This window comes from Suricata suricatta, chromosome 2 (assembly GCF_006229205.1).
Source record: "Suricata suricatta isolate VVHF042 chromosome 2, meerkat_22Aug2017_6uvM2_HiC, whole genome shotgun sequence".
Classification (NCBI taxonomy): domain Eukaryota; kingdom Metazoa; phylum Chordata; class Mammalia; order Carnivora; family Herpestidae; genus Suricata; species Suricata suricatta.
Window position 1 is genome coordinate 146,837,528 of NC_043701.1, and position 12,802 is coordinate 146,850,329.

At 35.7% G+C, this 12,802-nt stretch overlaps 1 protein-coding gene across 7 annotated transcripts in view; it reads left to right on the forward strand.

The window, feature by feature from the left end:
• The window catches only part of MAPK8 (mitogen-activated protein kinase 8), a 105,150-nt gene that overhangs the window by 40,561 nt on the left and 51,787 nt on the right, over positions 1–12,802 (forward strand). For 6 of the 7 annotated variants that reach the window (XR_003905610.1, XM_029932086.1, XM_029932087.1 and 3 more), the window contains one exon: positions 1,877–1,983. The exons of the other annotated variant lie outside the window; for it this stretch is intronic. The gene's annotated coding sequence lies outside the window, so the exon portion shown is untranslated. The remainder of the gene's footprint in view (positions 1–1,876; positions 1,984–12,802) is intronic. 7 annotated transcript variants of the gene reach the window in all.

Sequence of the window (12,802 nt, forward strand, 5' to 3'; positions counted from 1 at the left end):
TTTTTTTTCATAGGAGAGAATTGGGACAGTAGACATTTTTCTTATAGAATTAAACTTATTTTTTTCTCATATCCACTAGATGGCTCAGGTGTACCACTTTGGCAGCACATACTGATGTCTGCCTGCTGTGCCTGTGATTTCTGTTTTCTGAATGCTGCTTACTTTTATGGTGTCTGGATGAGCTCTTAGCTGTACCAGTTATTATAGTGCATTATGTATACCTAATTGCATATTCCTCACATTTTCTGATTATTTACAAACATCTGAAAAGTAGCTGAAGTGTTCTTCATGTAAAAGAAGGTAAAGTATAATACAATGCTTAGAAGATTTAATATATTTTTTTTAGTTTCTTTAATTTTTTTTTTTTTAAATTTTAGAAAGAGAGAGGGACAGCGTGAGCAGGGTAGGTCAGAGGGAGAGGGAAACACAGAATCTGAAAACAGGCTCCAGGCTCTGAGTTAGCTGTCAGCACAGAGCCTGGTGCGGAGCTCAAACCCATGAACCGTGAGATCATGACCTGAGCCGAAGCTGGATGCTTAACGGACTGAGCCACCCAGGGGCCCCAGAAGATTTAATATTTTATTTTTAAGAGCTGTTTTGGACCTCAGTTCACTTGGGAACAGTCATTAGATATATATAGATTCCCTCAAACTGGGCACACAGTTAATAACTCATCCTTTTCTTCCTAATAGTCTTCTGAGGCATTTTACAGATACGGTTTTTGAGGCACTAGTTTTAGGACTATTTGCTTCAGTTCAGTGATAATATTTATTGAGTGTTTATGTGTTTGGCACTCTACTAGGCAGTGGGGGAAATACCAGATGAATAAACAAAACACATTTATCAGTAAGAAGCCCATTGCATTAGTTTTTTCCCCCTTGAGTTTCTGAAGGCAAGTAAGGTAGAATAAGGTAGAATGAAATGATTGATGAAGGTTGTGTTTGTAATCAATGGTGTATATCATGAGGAGATTTTTTTTTATCTTGTTTTGAGATTGTGTTGATTAGAGGAGTTTTTTAAACTGTGTTTTTTAGAAATATTTTATGTTCATGGTTAGTTGTTTTAGTTGTAAAGTGAAAAGGAAAGGGAACTAAGATTGGTTGGATATTTTTTCATGTTCCGTTTTCTTATTTAATGTACAGTATTTAATTTGATTCTTTCCCAATAGCCTGAAAGATAAACACAAATATCTCCATTTTACAGATGTAGAAACAGAGGAATCAACTGGGTTAAATAAATTGCCCAGAATCAAACTACTACTAAATGGAGAGGCAAAATTTGGATCCATGTCAGACCTGCTTCAAAGCTCTTGTTCTTTCTAGGCATCTGTGTTGTCTACTGGGATAATGGTCCTTGTGCCTCCAGAAAGAGCACCTGGGACTCTGGGATATTAAGGGTTGCTTTTATTTTTTTGACCAAGAGGAAACTATTATTTCTTGAAGTATCAGAACCAATTTTAGTGTTCAACTGGTTAGATCCTTCCATATTTTGACAGAAAAGGAAATACTCCAAAGAGTGGATTGATTGCCTTTGACAGTTGATCTTTTAAGCACCTTTAATATTATAAAGAAGTGTCTGGGAAATTAGAGAAGTCAGTCATATCTTTGACATAACCTTATAATGATAGTAAAATTTGTGTAAAAATTGATTTATCCAGAGAAATTGTACCTAACCTTATTTTTCAGGTATTGTATACATATGTCTTTAGTATCCATGGTAATAAACTATGAATCAATTCCATTCAGTTTGAAAATATATGATTGAAAAGAAAACGACAAGTTAACTGATAAAAAATACATAACATGTTAACAGTATTGTAACTAGCTAAAAGGTTGTTTCTTTTTGTAAAACTCCCTTGTATTCTCTATTCTTCAAGGTTCATGCAGCTGTGTAAAACAGGAAATAGAGTCGTTATCCAAGGTTCTTAAAGTAAACAAGACTGCAATAAAGCAAAACAAACAGGAAAAAAATTACATAAAACAGGTAAAACAGGTATTTAATTTCTCTAGGGTTCTGGTATCATTTTTCTTGGCTCTGTAGTCTTTGTCCTTTTCCTCTTATTAGTAAACTGTTATTAGGTGCATATCCTTCAAAGTTTTCAAAGTTGATACTGTACCTTCACAACTATGAAAACAAAAATAATCAGTACTCCTGACTTGAACACATTGATGTTATTTTATGTCATCAAATTGCAGTTAAACAATGTCATCCCATGACCATGAGTAATTTATACCTCTCATGTCACCTTGTAAATTATCGTACACCCTGCTTAGACACTTTGAGATTTTCAATGTTTCTGTATTTATAAAATGTTGCGTTGTGTGGAAATTCCAAAGCATTGCCAACTCTTGATAACCAAGATAATGATAAGATAGAGAATCTTATTCTGTTTGTCAAGGGAAATGTAAAATTATTTGTCTGTAACAAAACTTTGGCAAAGTTAGACCTGAGCCAAAGTCAGATGCTTAACAACTAAGCCACCGAGGTGCCCTGGGAAAGGCCTTTAAAAAAGTAAATGGAATTTCTCGCCGTTTTATTATTGATAGCTATGTATCTGAGTGATTTTTTTTTTAGATCTAAAGAATGAATTTTAAGTTGTCAAGGAATGAGCGTGTTCAGTGAGTTACAGTGGTGGAATGACAATTGGATAACAATTGTATCTTGCTGAATCAACTTAATCTAAATCGTAATTGCATATTTTATTGTTCAGTCACTTCCTGATTCAAGGAGAAGTCACAATAGGTAGAATTTAATAGCTAGCATGTTCTACTTCATAGCTTGTAGAATGTTCTTGGCAAGTAAAGTCCATAAGAAATAAAAAATAAAATGAGAATTCTTACAGAATGCAGTTTATCTAATCTGTTTGCCATAATTTGAAGTTGAAGTGACTATGTCTTCATAGTGTAATAAGTGTAATAAGAAGAGAACCCTAGGTATATTCAAATATGTAACCCATTATAACTTATTATTAGTTGGAAACAAAGGAAATTTTTAAAAAATGAATATTTTTTATATCCATAGCCCTGAAATTTATATCCCTATATCTTGTAAATGTCATTGGTTTGCTATTTTGACTTTTTTGATTGAGGTCTACAACCAACATCTGGTCCGTAAAAACATCACAAAAATACTGTGGTACAGTAAGTACACTGCGTATGTGTTTGTGTGTTTGTGTGTGAGATTAAGAGTTTCACAATTAACACATGAGCTCCTTTGATACTCTATTCTCTTCTGTTTCATTAAAAAAAATTCTAATCAGGATTGATTTCATGATCCATCAGTGGGTTGGGAGGCATAGTTGGGGAAAAAAATTGCCATATAGGATTGAAAAGTAAATTGTTCACCGTAAGTATCAGCAGCTAACTATTCTGAAGCAGCTAGGATATTTGGAAAGCTTTCTTATTGCACTTTAATGGCTGACTTCAAAAAAAAGAAATCTTAACTTTCTTGAAAATCTTTGCTGCTGCGTAATCACAAATGTAATTTCAGTTTGTTTTTCTGGACCTGAATATTTAACTGAATGATAGATGGTGTTAAACAAAATAAAATCTTGCTTGATTCCTCTCTGCTGTGTAATTACAAATGTTATTTCACTTTGTTTTTCTGGACATGAATATTTAGCTTAATGATTAGAAGGTGTTAAACTAAGAACCATCTGAGGTACCAGGCTCACAAAGGAAAATTTAGTATTGATTGAGATACTTTGGTTATTTGTATAGTTTTACAATTAAGACATTTTAGTTAATACAAAGTAAGTTTCAAGTTAAATTTTTAAAGGGAGGTCATTAACCAGGACAAAGCAGCAACCCTTGGTAACACAATCATTCTAAATGTTGAAAAGTCTGTGTTGTAGACAAATAGAATTTTATTACTTATAAGTAATTATTATCATGTGTGGGAACATTAATAACTCATTCAAATCATTTACATTGAATTGCATGTATCTTTGCTTAATCAAGAAACTTGACAATTTTGGGTTGACATAAAATTTTACAGTTGGATATATACGTAACTTTTAGTACAGTATTAAAAAATACTAAGTGTCATGAGAAGTATAGATAAAATTCAGATGAAATGTACCATTTTCTGGCCTTATATGATGGCTTATAATTGAACATTTGGAAATAATGGAGAAAGGTATTTCGCAGAAGAGAACAGAGACATAAAGGCAGAAAAGTTTGATATGTTCAAGAAATAAAAAGTAGTCCACTTGGATGGGCTTTGTTCTAGAGGAAGTTTTTAAGCAGAGGAGAGAATTGACATCTTTTTAAAACCTACTTGTTATGGGAGATAGAATGGATTTGAATGGGGTGAAATTAGGCAGAGAGGTTAGTTAAAAATTCATTGAAATAGTTTAGAGAAGAAGAAATGAGATTGAATAGAGTACTATCTATAGAGATAAAAAATGTATCCAAAATATCAGAGGAGAATCAACATGATTTATCAACTCATTAGATTAATTTATTCGTAAGTATTTAGGTATTTGCTGTGCAATTCTGAGAACACAACTGTGAGCAACATAAATGCTGTTTGTCCTTACAAGGTTTTAATAAAAACCAGTGTCCAGTGGGAAGCTCAGACATTTACGATGAGGGTAATGCATGTGGTGCCATAGAAGAAAGCTAGTGTGTCTTGGGAGTGACTGCACTGGCCACTAAACTCAAAAGCCTTACTGAGGACTAGGTCTTGACCAGGGAAAGTGACTAGGGAGAAATATGTTACAGGTAAAAAGAAACCACGTGTCACCCTGCAGGTGACAGAGATTGTGGTACATTATGGAACTAAAATAAATTGTGGCTGGATGCTGAGGAGACCAGGGCTAAATCATCCATAGCCCTGAAAACCCTCATGAAAGATTTGGGCTTTGTCCTATATGATTTTAAGCAAAGGAGGTGCAGGATCAAATCTGCATGTTAGAAAGATTATTTTTGTTAAGGATATTTTCGTTTTAAGTAAGAAGCCTTGGCAAAACACAAAGAAAGTGACCCAGAGACGTTCAGCATATGTAAGGGTCGGGAGTGCTGCAGGACCTCACAAAGGTCTGGAACCAGAAATGGGTCCTGAATTAGTATCGGGTGTTCTTGCTTTCCTTCTCCCTCACCTTCACCGCAAGGTGTCTTGTCTCCAGCTTCTGCTTTATTGTTCTTTCTTTCTGTACTGGCTTCTTGGTTTCTTTTAATTACAAAACTGACCCACAGCCTCTTCCAGTTCCAGATCGCCTAGAGAAAATATAATTGGCTCATTAAGTCAGTTGTTTCCCCTAAGTCTAGTCAGCTATGGCCAGGAGAGCATACAACAGAAGCATAACTGCTTCAGAGGCCCCCCACAATTAAAGGAGTACAGTGAGTTATGAGCTGGACAGATTTCTCAGAATTAATCAGCTTTAGAAGATGACGCTGACATTAGAATGAATAATTGAGGGCAGGAAGACTAGAGGTCTTCTTTAGGAGAATACAGTAATTCAGGCAATGGATGTTGGCAGAGTTAGAATGGTTGAGTTAGAAAAGAGTAAATTTGTGGTAAAGATTAAATCTCCAGAATTGTTTGGTAAATTGGATATGGGAGTCTGTGTTTCTGACTTGAATAACATGAGTTGACCATGATAGCACCCAGAGCTAGAAAGAACATAGAACATAGGTTTGGTGGGATTGAAGCAGATGGAATGAATTCTTCCTTTTTGTACATGTAGAGTTTGAGGTAGCTTTTAGACATCTAAATGGAGATGTTTAATAGACCATTGAATATATGCATCTAGGACAGAGGAAAAAGCTCAGTGGTAGTTAAATATTTGAAAGCTAGTTTTAAGTATTAACGGAAGCCATCAATGTGGATAAGATGACCCTGGGAGAGATAATAAGAGGAGAGAGCCAATAAGAGGAGAGAGCCAGGACAGTCCAGAAAACAATCCTATTTGAGGGCTGGCAGGGAAAAGGAGTTTGTAAGGGAAGACTGATAAGTGAAAAAAAAAAAAAAAATCAGAAAATGCAGTGCTTTTAGGAACCCAAGCAAAAAGGAGAATGTGGTGAACAATACTAGATTCTGCTGAGTAAAATTAGGTTGACTTTCAGAGCAAGGAGTTTGTTGATCACCTTGGTGAATGAGTTTAATGGAAATGGTGAAAATGGAAGCAGAAGGTTGAGAACTCTCTGAGAGGTAAAGAGATCAAAATAGCAAACAGTGGTTGAGAATGTCAGTGGAAGGAGAGAGAGAGACTATGACTAGAGATTGCTGTTGATGGTGAAATAGTTTTTAAGTGTGCGTATGTATTATTTTTTTAAATAGTAGGGCCTTATTCATTTTTTGAGTGCAGAAGAAAGAGTGACGATTATTTGAGCAGCAGTAAGTTACTCACAGCACTGTTGTTACATTGTAATAGTGCAGAATGAAGCAAAAGTAAATGTATGGATATTAGTTTGGCAAGAGATTTCCTGACTTTGGTTTTCTCTAGGAAGAGATTGGTATTTGCAAGTTAAGTAGGGTTGAAGATTTAAAGAACATGGGGACTATTTGAAATAGATTCTGTTGGCCCTTGAATAATATGGGGGTTAGGGGTTCCAGCCCTCACGCAGTGGAAAATCTGCATCTAACTTTTGACTCCTCCAAAACTTAACTATTTATAGCCTGCTGTTCATTGGAAGCTTTACTGATAAGATAGTTGATTCTTATCTGTATTCTTATTCTTATAATAAAGTAAGCTAGATAAAAGAAAATGTTACTAAGAAAAATACTATTTAGAAAATCATAAGGAAGAGAAAATACATTTATGTAGTATTGTACTGTATTTTTTGGAAAAAATTCACATATGAGTGGACCTGCACAATTCAAACCTGTGCTGTTCCTTGGTCAACTTATTGTAGAAATTAGAGAAGATAGCTGACTAGGGAAATCTAGGATTATCTGTCTGGCTTAGTTTGCAGGCCTTGACTTTAAAAGCAGTACCAATATGCCATTGTGTTTTTGTTCAGCAGCTTCTGTATAGATTCAAGAGGAAGAGACAGCCTGTTTGGTCCACACTGCTATTCCAGGTTAGTGTATCAGGAGAGAGGGATGTTGTTGACTTAGTGGTGGTCTGACTAATGGACTGTGGAATTTAAGATGAGGGAGGAAAAAAGAAGCATGAGAGGACTAATGGGAAAGTAAAGTTGTTAAAAGCCTGAGGGTCCTTGTGTGCAAAGAATACATGAGAGTAACTCTAAGGGATTGATCCTAAGGTGAAGGTGACACTAAAGGAAAATGAACCAGTAGTTTCTTTTGATATTTCCAGCCTGCGTTACTAGAAGAATGGTATTGCTGGTAAAAGAAATAGATACAGGAGGAGGAGTGAGTTTTGGAAGAAAGAGAGGTTCGATTTTAACTATTTATATTTTGAATACCTATGGAACATACTCAGATGATTAAGAGACAGTTGAATATATAGGAGAGAGTTCTGGGCTGGAAAGAAAACTGGGAGATCATAATTGAAGCCGTGAATATACCAAGGAAGGAAAATATAGTAAAACCTTGGATTGTGAGTAACTTGTCCTGCAAGTGTTCCTCAACATGAGCAAATACTTCTTATTTTAAAAAATGTTTTTTTTAATGTTTTATTTTTGAGAGAGAAACAGAGCATGAGTGGGTGAGGGGCAGAGAGAGAGAGAGAGAGAGAGAGAGAGAATGAATCTAAAGCAGGCTCCAGGCTTCGAGCTGTCAGCACAGAGCCCTGTGTGGGGTTCGAACCCACGAACTACAAGATCATGATTTGAGCTGAAGTCACATGGTTAACCAACTGAGCCACCCAGGTGCCCCAAGATGAACAAACATTTCTAATAAATTTTAACTTGATAAACAAGTGATGTCTTGCAATACGAGTAGTACATGGTGCCAAATGTTACATGATCACAACTGAGCCAATAGTTCTTGAAATTTGCTTTGATACACGAGTGCTTTGGATTACAAGCATGTTTCCAGAATCAATTATGCCCACAAATCAGGATTTTACTGTATGTGGAAAGGTAAGGTCTTAGTAGATAGAAAAGATGCTTGCAAGGTTTGAGCAGTTTTCAAAGTGGTTCAAGAAGAGTTGACTGAGTAGGTCCTGGATTTGGGGAACTTGTGAATGAATGGCTTTCCAGGGGTTCAAGAGATAGTGAAACATGAAAGGTGACTGTAAGGATTTGAGGGGTAATTGTGAGTTTTGGAACATGTTTATTGCCAATGAATGATGTATGTTATATGTAATTTTTGTTTCCTCAGTATACTAACGTTTAAAAAACATGAGTTTGATTAACTTCTTTATAAAAATGTTTGGCCAGGTTCTAGCTTTCTGAAATAGAGTACACTACACCAGTCATTTAATTTCTTAATGCCTCAGGAGTATCATAGATATTATTACTCAGGGCTGTAATACTCTTGGGGCCTTTTGAGCCCTGCTAGGATAAATTCATTCTTGTACCAAGTCTAGCATGCTTTATTTTGTTTCCTCTGTGCCATTTGTTGCATCAGATCATTTGGCTTTATTATTTAAGGATCTTTTTCCTTCAGAGCACTTCATTGTTTTATAGTTTAAAATTGTAAGAGATCCCTTACAGAATAAATAAGTGTTCTTAAGTTAGCTAGCTTTGTTGACTTAAATGAATCAAAAAAAGGCATTTTATCACTTTTGCCATTTAGCATGTGACACACCCATGTTAATGTTTAAATTGCCTTTTAAGAGATTCCATGAACTTTTTCCCCTGTGTAGGTTATTGAACTACAAGTCATTAATCTTTGTGGGAAGTGTGGGGCAAAGAGGGTTTAGAGGAGAATTACTTAGTGTCTGCTATAAATTTATATAGGAAGAAATTCTGTGTTTTTAGTCTCTAGCCTTTGTCATTGTTAATGTGTTGTTAGTGAAAAAAATTGATTTTCATGGTACAAGATAATAGATCTTACTCTGTGAAGGGCATCTTGAAGATGAGCTAAAGCTTACAATTGAAGCTCTTTCTGAGTGATTGATTATAAGTTTGTAGCTTCGCAATTAAATCTTTTTATTAATCTTGCAAATCTTCAGCTTAGGTTTGTTATATCTAGTTATCACAATTGGATGGAAATGCTGCTTTTGTCCCCCATCTTGCTGAGCTTTCAGATTTTGAAACATGGTGTAATTTACTCTGAAATTCAGTGATTATTTTTTTTGTCCTGGGAGCAGGCATATTTAATTACAGAAAGCTGTTTGTAATGGAATCACTTTCTTCTAACACCAACCTAGCACTTTTTCAAAAATCTGATCATAATTACACTGCTGGCAAGATAACTAGTGGTAATTATATATGGAATTAACTAATATGAATAAAATTCCCTGTAAAATGCATCTGGGACACTTCTCATTTGCTACTTCTAATTTGTGGTTTTAGGAAGTGTCTCTAGTGGTGGTTGAATGTGATCAACATTTTCTTCTTTTGTGAACCTGAGAATCTTATTACTAGAAGACTTGGCAAAATTATAATTAGAAAAGGGCAGGCATTTAAATCTTTCTCAAGGAAGGAGTTCTTTTGTAAGATCAGTTTTTTGATAGCAGAAGAGTTAACCCAAGGGACCACAGTTTACAAAGATGCCCTTAAAGCTATATGTACTCTTTCTTGCCTAATAACTTAAAAAAAAAAAAGTTACAGGAATTTTCAAGTATAAACTTTTCTTAGCTTTAAAATGAAAATATCTTTGAGTACCTTGAGAAATAGTATATTCTTACAGAGTAGGTTACTTATTTGTATTGAATGTCATTGAGAAAATTCGCATTGCATTTTAACCACTAACATAAACAATCTATATACAGTTGAGCAGCCCAGAGCCAGCTTTCTAATATTTTGAGGTGTTTGCCATTTTGAGAACAAAGTGATTTTTAGAACCTTGGATACTAGCTAACTAAAATGTGAATGGTAATAGAATATATATTTGGTTGTTATTGTTGTTTAAAAGGTAGAAGCATCCTACTTTATTGCTGAGGACACTGCTATAAAGTCCTGATATTGTTAATAAGTAACTTGAATGTCTGAAGTCTTGGAAACTGATTGTGAATCTTAGTGTTTCATGTGGCTGCTGCTATTTTAGTTAAAGGCATCTGCCTCAAAATACAGAAATTGTGAAGAGAGACTCGTGTGTTAGCATTATTTTGTGGTTGGAATGTAATAAATCTATTCAAGTAAGCTCAATTAAGAGGTAATGTATTTTATAAATAGGTCTTAAAAAGCCAATTGCTGAAGTACGAACTGGGCCTTATTTCCTCCACTCCCTTTGTGGGGGAGGGTAGAACTTTCCTAGTAAAGAGGGCACACGAGGTATGATAGGTATATAGTAGAATTGCTGGTGGCCCAGGCATCCAGGTTATCTTTTAGCTGGAATACTTTCTTTCTGCACTCAATGGGTAACTAAAAAGACATTAATGTTTAAAGGATAACATGTTTAAAGGAAATATAACTAATGCTTAAAGGATTTGCCCTCTACTTTTTTAGAGAGGATCTGGGGAGTCGATCCTAACCTCTTTATAAGTGAATAGTACCGAAGACAAGGGAAGAGATACCACCTCACACCTGTCAGTATGGCTAAAATTAACAACTCAGGCAACAACATATGTTGGCAAGGATGCAGAGAAAGAGGAACCCTTTTGCATTGCTGATGGAAATGCAAACTGGTGCAGCCACTCTGGAAAGCAATATGGAGGTTCCTCAAAAAATTAAAAATAGAACTACCATATAACCCAGCCTCCTAAGTATTTATCCAGAGGATACAGGAGTGCTGTTTTGAAGGGGCACATGCATATTCCCCAGTATCTATCTATCTACATTAGTCAAAGCATGGAAAGAGCCCAGATATCCATTGACTGATGAACGGATAAAGATGATGTTCTGGGCGCCTAAGTGGCTCTGTTGGTTAAGCATCTAACTTCGGCTCAGGTCATGATCTCACAGTTTGTGAGTTCAAGTCCCACATTGGGGTCTGTGCAGACAGCTCAGACAGAGCCTGGAGCCTGCTTCAGATTCTGTGTCTCCCTCTCTCTGCCTCTCCCCTCAAAAATGAATAAATGTTTAAAAAAAAAAAAAAGAAGATGTTCTATATCAATGGCATATTACTTGGTGATCAAAAATAATGAAATTTCAGGTCGCCTGGGTGGCTTAGTCAGTTAAGTGTCCGACTTCAGCTCAGGTTATAATCTCACAGATTTTGAGTTTGAGCCCCGCGCTGGGCTCTGGGCTCTGGGCTGACAGCTCAGAGCCTGGAGCCTGCTTCAGATTCTCTGTCTCCCTCTTTCTGTGCCCTTCCCCTGCTTCATGCTCTGTCTCTCTCTCAAAAATAAAAGTGTTAAAAAATTTAAAAAGAAATGAAATCTTGCCATTTGCAAAAATGTGGATGGAACTAGAGCATATTATGTTAAGTGAAATATATCAGAGAAAGACAAATATCATATGACCTCACTCATATGTGGAATTTAAGATACCAAACAGATCAACATAAGGGAAGAGAAGCAAAGATAATATAAAAACAGAGGGAGACAGACCATAAGAAATGCTTAAATACAGAGGACAAACAGGGTTACTGGTGGGGTGTTAGGTGGGAGGGAAAGGCTGCAAGGGTGAGTGGCATTAAGGAGGGGACTTGGGATGAGCACTGACTGGGTGTTATATGTAAATGATGAATCACTAAATTCTATTCCCGAAATCATTATTACACTATATATTTACTAACTTGGATATAAAAAATTTTTTTAAGTCTCAAATTTAGAGGGTCATTATTTCAGCCTTCAGGTAGGCCCAGTTAGCCTCTTTTTTTTTTTTAAATAAAGTCTGAATCAGGCGAATTAATTCTTTTAAGATTCTAACTTCTCCCTAGAAGCTTCATTATTTTAATGCTTATGGCAGTGACATTTCATGTTTCACGAGTTTAACTTTTAGATATCCGACGATGCATGTCTTACAGACAAACTGAGATCACTGACAGTTTAAATAGTACAGACAGTTGTGCCCATACCCGTGAGCTTATTTATGCCCTTGGAGGCCGGGATCTGCTGTTCTACTTTAATTAGTCCCTATGTTTCCCGTAGGGTGAACAGCACCTATTTAGCTCTAAAAATTATTGTACTAAGTGTTATTGTATGTGATGATTTAAATAATTTTTAAGGGTGATTTTGGCTCTGAAGGTTTTACAGGTTATTTAGATGGGACTCTTGTGCACAGTGGACTTAAGAGTTTAAAGTCAGTATGTAAAGCCAAAGTCAGAATAATTCTTGAAAGTTCCCTAACTCATAAAAGACAGTGTAAAATCTTCAGTGCGCTGGTGCGTGCGCACACACACACACCCTTGAACATTCTTATGCACCTTTAAACTGGAGAATCACTAAGCTAGAGTAAAGTATACTCTAGGAAAAAGAAAAGTATACAAGTGTCTGTATGTTCACCCTATTCAGCTTTGGAGATGGTAGATAAGTAAATAATTTTATTTCTTCTTGCCTGTTGGTTTTACTTTATTCTGTTTTAATAATAAGCTTCTTAAGCCTTAATACTAATTTATCTGTTGTGAGGATTATAGTAACTTGTTGAGTTTTATTTTTCTGTAGGGTAACTTCTGAAGTTAATTGGTTAAATTCTAAGCTTAGCTATTAAATAGATTTTGTGATGAAACCAGAGTTATTTCTGTTGTCTTTGAGGCTTATCTGTATGGCTACATTAAACTCATTTTTTCCCCCGAATATTTTTTTTTCCATAATATTTTATTGTCAAATTGTTTTCCATACAACACCCAGTGCTCTTCCCCTCAAGTGCCCTCCACCATCACCACCACCTGTCTTCCCCCC